Source organism: Limulus polyphemus, unplaced genomic scaffold, assembly GCF_000517525.1.
Source record: "Limulus polyphemus unplaced genomic scaffold, Limulus_polyphemus-2.1.2 Scaffold2406, whole genome shotgun sequence".
NCBI lineage: Eukaryota > Metazoa > Arthropoda > Merostomata > Xiphosura > Limulidae > Limulus > Limulus polyphemus.
In genome coordinates this window covers 19,077-24,407 of record NW_013668016.1, presented here as the reverse complement: position 1 = coordinate 24,407, position 5,331 = coordinate 19,077, and the positions used below count along the sequence as shown (strand labels likewise).

Here is a 5,331-nt window from a genome sequence, read left to right as displayed (position 1 = left end):
TTATAAAAATAAACAAATAGTTCTACTTATCAACCTACTTACAATAAAATAAGTTTAAAAAGAAGGAAACAAGTAATAAAAATTACCAAAAACTAAGCTGATGTAGTGATTTTTTGTAGTCTTTTCTATTCATCGCTAATTTGTTTCTGTACTTTTTGACATTGCTATCCTTACATCATACTTAATTTATGTAATTTTCTTTATTACTTATATATATATATGCATATGTATAAACGGCATGCTATACGGGCGTCACATGCTTGTTTTGTGGTATCACACCATTATGTTAAGAATTGTATGATTGATGTTTTAATCCAGAGGTTCTGAGTGTCTTGCAACTCAAAGCCCACATATGCAGTTGATGACTCGAGGTTTGCCAAATAAGAATCACAGCTTTAACCCACTTGAGACATATTCAAAGCAAAGTATAGTTGTTGGCGCGAATTCAATGCCGAAAGGAGTAACAGCCCTATAACCTTTATTAAAACAATGAGTAATATGTTTTTTTTTGTTATATATTATGTTAATATCTGACTGGTATTCAGCAGACTTAATTCAAGTGACTTACGTCCTGCTTAACCTGTTCTGAGACTCACAAAAATTATGGAAAGAACATGCGCAATGGGATACATCGAACTTGTGTGTAAATGTTTTCAAGATAAAGAAAAATGGATGATAAGAAGAAGTAGACACTTACTTGACAATGATAAGAAGAAAAAAGGAAAAAGTGAGCAATGGAACAACTAAAAAGAAGAAAAAGAAAAGAAAAATTGCAAGACGAACAAAAAAAAAAAGACCATTGGTAACCAAAAGGAAAAATGAAGGATAGAATCAAGGTATTCGAAAAAGATTTACAAAGATACAAAGACATAATAAATATATACACACACACACAAAAGAAAAACAAATATCAAATATTTGGGCATCCAGAAAAGAAAGAAAGAAAAAATAACGTTAAGTTTAAACATAGATATAAACACCACAATATCAAACTTGGCAGAAAATGCAAATATATGTATAACAGACAAGTATAAAATACGTAAAATGAGCCATGGATCGAAATACATAAATTCCAACGAAGGCAAGCAAAAGTTGAATGCTTTTGAATGAAGATGGTTGGCGTAGTTGTTGTTTGTTGATTTTCGCGCAAAGCTACTAGGGCGATATTTGCGCTAGCCGTTGATAATTTGGAAATGATGGACTAGAGGCGAGGAAACTATTCAACACTACCTACCGTCAATACTTGGGCTACTCTAAATGAATAGTGGGATTTGACAGTCAATCTTATAATGCAGCCATGGCCCCAAAGTGCGGAGTGCGAATTTTTATTTTTCAAAATAGTATGCTAACCAACCTCGGATCCACAGTCCGAAGTTGGTGTAGTATACACTAAGATCAGAAACACATCTGCGTGGAAAACGACCAATTATCAGTCACAAAATACTTTTAATGTCTATGCTTTTACTTTTTACCGTATCGTTAGGGACACAGCTATGCAACTGATCTCGCATCAAACATAACGAAATAGATTCAGGAAACTATGAAAGTTAAACGTTGGATATTAAAGATATTCCTTAAGTGATAACAGGTCGTTCTCAAACCAAAGATATAATTCTATTTACAAGCAGTCAGGATTTCTACTTACAGAGACAAAATGTGATCTAGGATAGTCAGCGTACTTAGTCCGAGGATTCATAGCTCACGTCTCGTGTTGCAAAAACACGTTCCTCAGTTTGGGGCCCTAGATGTGCTACAAGAATTATGATAAAATCCCTCTATTCGGTCAAGAATAACCCAAGATTTGGCAATGGATGCTGGTAACTAGCTGCCTTCTCTCTAATGTATCAGTTAAAAATTCGGAACAGATAGCCTTTGTGTAGATTTGCACTAAAATCTGAAAGAGGTTAAGATATCCTATTTTGAGCTTTACACAATTTTATGCTCATTCTGTACACAACATTATTTGATATATTGAATTAAAAGCATGTTGAATTTCTATTTGTAATTGTTTTTCAATATATAAATAAAGGATTTCAATTGACTTTTTCTAAATAACAAACAAAGTGTGAGTTTGTGTATCCACGTAGTTAGTTTATCTAATCAATATAAAACGTATTTAGAAGTACAGAAGAATATTGTAACTAATTCTAGAGTCATAGAAGAATGACCCATCGTATGAATAGTTAATATTTTTCAAATTATGGGCTTATCTTTTATCAACTTAATGAGATATATAACTTAGAGTTGAAAATGCGTAGTTTGAAAGGTTACATAAACAGACTATGTATACAACTGTATATAAAAAGAGTGCTGTTTCTAGTTAAGACTGGCCTGGTAGTTAGGATGTTTGACTCGCAATATGAAGGTCGCGAGTTCGAATTCTATTCACCAAACATGCTCGCCCTTTCAGCCGTGTGGGCGTTATAATGGAACGGTCAATTTCACTATTCACTGGTAAAAGAGTACCCAAGAGTTGGCGGTGGGTGGTGTTGACTAGCAGCCCTCCCTCTAGTACATCACTGCTAAATTAGGGATGGATATCGCAAATAGCCCACGTGTAGCTTTGCGTGAAATTCCAAACTTGTTAAGATCACGTGGCAAACTGCATCATAATACAATCCGCTTGTTTACGTTGGAATTAAGCTAACCCTTAGAGTTGAAGTGTATCACCGAACTAAATCCCTATGATAGTAAAGTGTGGTTGTATTGCTCATACAACGAAGATCGTATACATTTGTGATAATAAGATGGAAAGAGTTCACAGTTGATACTATATTACTGTCGTTATAAAAAGTTGTAAGGTTGTTCAGGGTTTCCAGTCATTTTTTTTTTTATCTCATAAACAAACGTTGAGGTTGTTTAACTTGAGTTAAAGCACCAGCTTATACTGTAGCGTTAGATAAGTTTAACAAGGTTATTCTTATTTTATGGCTAATTTACTGATAAATCTGCTAACACATTTCTACTTCTGATAAATTTAATGCATTCTCGAACTCTGTACTTTTCATACATCATATTGGTCTTATCTCCTGTGAAAAATAAAGTAATAGAACACAACTGAAAAAGTGTTTAATTAAAACTGGTTATCAATATAATTTACAATTGTGAACATATTATTTTTCCAATGAAAATCATAATTGATGTCCATTTATTATTCACTTTATATTATAATAAAATGAAATTATAGTATTACATGGATTTTACTAGTAACAATGAAGAACATTTAAGGAAGTTTAACAATAATTACTTCCTGTTAATTTCTAATCTGAGAAGATTTGGAATATCTGGAAACATTCTTACTTCTCTGCTATGATATAAACTGTTTATACAAATTACTTGTATTCACAGGAATAAAAATCCAAAATGAGACCAACGGTTGCGATTTTTATTATCCAGTTTACCGTGACTATAATTATGTTTGTTGAAACGGCTTCTACTTTTCCCACAGGTAAGAAAGATTTCAGAAGTGTTTACTTGAATGAGTGTTTGAAATTATTATGTGTAAGTCTGAATAAATTGAACTTATAAAGAAACTTGGACAAAATCTGAAGGGCGGACGAATAAAAAATCAATTAAGCTCACTACAGTAACAAAATCAAATAAATTCATCCTTCATAAATAGTGAGAACGAAAGGGATTTTGGTGTCTTTCAATTTTCATTTAAACATTAGCACACTATATCTTTTTGCTAATATTGAATACAATATTCAAGCTTCACAAAGTCACCAACATAACCGTTTCATCCAATGGACAAAAGGGGTCTCCACCGTCAAGGGTCCAACGCGCGCTGCGAGTATAATAATAATTAATATAATGTGAAGTGTATAAAAAAAATAATAAACCAGTTTTTAATGGTTTTTTTTTTCATTTTCTTTTTCTTTATTTTTTTATCACCAATAAATTTAGTTTTTCAAATTGTATGGTATTTTCTTAAAAGCAAGAGTAAGCAGGGGGCCACTAATTTATACTTCACCCAGGGCCCACCACTGCCTTAACGCGGCACTAGACACCACCTAATCTTAGTAATGTCACTTTTCGTTTCCTGCTGCTCTTTTTTGTATGTGCAGAAAATAGAAGCACAATGCAAGATACAGCTCCTGAGAAGATTAACATGACAACGTCGTTTTTCGATATCGAGATGATACAAGTTGACGTCAGTGAAGGTTCAGTCGACTCCACCAAAGTCTGGCTAAATTTTCAAGAATTGGTGAACATGGCGAAAAGGTATTCATCGTTTCAAAATATACTTGTCCATGCTTTGATGAAACTTGACTTCCACCATGACGAGATTCAGAGCCTTCTTAACTACGGCTTTACTACCGTCAGAGGTCAGAACGTGTCCTTTCAAGATGTCTCTAAATTTTGCTGCTCCTTTGAGGTCTAGAATTCCGAAAATAAATATTAATAATTAAACGTATTTGTACTTATTGTTTCACCTTCTTTAAACGTTGCAGACTCTTTTCTGTGTTCTGTTCTATCAGCAAATAAATACATTGTTATAGTGATCCTTTGTTTCATATAGTGAACATTGACACTTCTTTTTTCTCCAGATACAAACTTCTATAATGCTCAGTTTTCGCCTAACGGCTTCTTTTGGAACTATCGACAACTTAAACAGCAAGCAGTTTTCGAATAGAAACAGTCGCTCGTACACTCATTACTGCGCATGCGCTTGGTCTGTTTGTTTGTAATAAAGCACAAAGCTACACAATGGGCTATCTGTGCTTTGCCCACCACGGGTATTGAAACCTGGATTCTAGCGTTGTAAGTCCGCAGACATACTGCTGTGTCACTGGGGAGCACCCGTTTGGTCAGATCAGTTTAAAACACAGTTATGAACACAGCATCGAACTAGAAACAAAACCATATGTGTCAGCTGTCAGACAACGAGTTTTATTTTTTTTACTAAGAAAGACAATTGATTATATATGATTAAACAGACTTATTGCTACATTTTTTAGTAGGCCAATATCTTTTTAAGAAGCAAATAGACCATATCCTATGTTATAAATGTGATTTGATAGTCTGGTAATAGCTTCAAGAACGTATGAATTTAAGCTCAAAGTTTTTACAGACCTAAGTACTGCAAAGATACGTGTATATAAACGTACAACTATAAAATCGTCTATTACAAAATATTAACTGCTTTGACGGCATTGTGAATGATTATTATTATTAAAGATATTCTGAGAGAGAAACACATAACGTGAAAAATTGTATCACAGATAAAATTGGGTGTGCTGATACAATTCTACAGCTATAGGCCACGTTTTAGCCATTTTGTGTATTTTTGTTGTTGTTGGCTATTAGGAATTACTTACACAAACCCAT

At 33.5% G+C, this 5,331-nt stretch overlaps 1 long non-coding RNA gene across 1 annotated transcript in view; it reads left to right on the top strand.

Annotated features, from left to right (window-relative positions):
* Positions 1-4,417, top strand: part of LOC111087635 — an 8,462-nt gene extending 4,045 nt beyond the window's left edge. The window contains exons 2-3 of the long non-coding RNA XR_002612293.1: positions 3,349-3,448; positions 4,068-4,417. This is a non-coding gene — a long non-coding RNA (uncharacterized LOC111087635). The remainder of the gene's footprint in view (positions 1-3,348; positions 3,449-4,067) is intronic.
* Positions 4,418-5,331: the final 914 nt, after the last annotated feature.